The following is a 1479-nucleotide window of genomic DNA, read 5'->3' as shown; positions in this document are numbered from 1 at the left end:
AGACTGGTTCCAAATAGGAAAAGGAGTACATCAAGGCTGTATATTGTCACCCTGCTTATTTGACTTATATGCAGAGTACATCATGGGAAATGCTGGGTTGGAAGAAGCACAAGCTGGAATCAAGATTGCCAGGAGAAATATCAATAACCTCAGATATGCAGATGACACCACCCTTATGGCAGAAAGTGAAGAGGAACTAGAAACCTCTTGATGAAAGTGAAAGAAAAGAGTGAAAAAGTTGGCTTGAAGCTCAACATTCAGAAAGCTAAGATCATGGCATCTGGTCCCATCACTTCATGGGAAATAGATGGGGAAACAGTGGAAACAGTGTCAGACTTAATTCAAAATCACTGCTTCAAAATCACAGCAGATGGTGATTGCAGCCATGAAATTAAAAGATGCTTGCTCCTTTGAAAGAAAGTTATGACCAACCTAGATAGCATATTTAAAAGCAGAGACATTACTTTGCCAACAAAGGTCCATCTAATCAAGGTTATGGTTTTTCCAGTGGTCATGTATGGATGCGAGAGTTGGACTGTGAAGAAAGCTGAGCACTGAAGAATTGATGCTTTTGAACTGTGGTGCTGGAGAAGACTCTTGAGCATCCCTTGGACTGCAAGGAGATCCAACCAGTCCATTCTAAAGGAGATGAGTCCTGGGTGTTCATTGGAAGGACTGATGCTGAAGCTGAAATGCCAATGCTTTGGCCACCTCATGTCAAGAGTTGACTCATTGGAAAAGACTCTGATGCTGGGAGGGATTGGGGGCAGGAGGAGAAGGGGACAACAGAGGATGAGATGGTTGGATGGTATCACCAACTCGATGGATATGAGTTTGGGTGAACTCTGTGTTTTGGTGATGGACAGGGAAGCCTGGCGTGCTGCGATTCATGGGGTCACAGAGTCAGACAGCACTGAGCGACTTAACTGAAATGATTGGTGTTTCCTTGCAGTTTAAAAAAATTTTATTGAAGTATAGTTGATTTACAATAGTATATTGGTCTTAGTTGTACAGCATAGTGATTCAGTGTTTGAAATTATATTTTTCTTTGTAGTAAATTATGTGAATTGTGTCTTATGCTTATTTGGCAATCATATTTCTTTTTCAGTAAAGTGCTTGTTCATTTCTCTATTGCACTTTTGTGTTTTCTTATTTTTGAGTTGTATAATATTAATTTTTTATATATTCTGGATCATATTAGGGTTCTCCAGAGACACAGAACCAATAAGATGTGCGTATATATGTCTTATTCGTTTTATATGAAAGTGAAAGTGTTAGTTGCTCAATCATGTCTGACTCTTTGCAATCCCATGGACTGTGGCTCACCAGCTTCCTCTATCCATAGAATTCTCCAGGCAAGAATTCTGGAGTAGGTAACCATTCCCTTCTCCAGGTGATCTTCCCACCACCAGAGATCTAACCTGGTTTCCTGCTTTGCAGGTGTATTCTTTACCATCTGAGCCATAAGGGAAGACACAC

This window comes from Bison bison, unplaced genomic scaffold (genome assembly GCF_000754665.1).
Source record: "Bison bison bison isolate TAMUID 2011002044 unplaced genomic scaffold, Bison_UMD1.0 scf7180017864491, whole genome shotgun sequence".
Classification (NCBI taxonomy): domain Eukaryota; kingdom Metazoa; phylum Chordata; class Mammalia; order Artiodactyla; family Bovidae; genus Bison; species Bison bison.
This window is presented reverse-complemented; position numbering follows the sequence as displayed.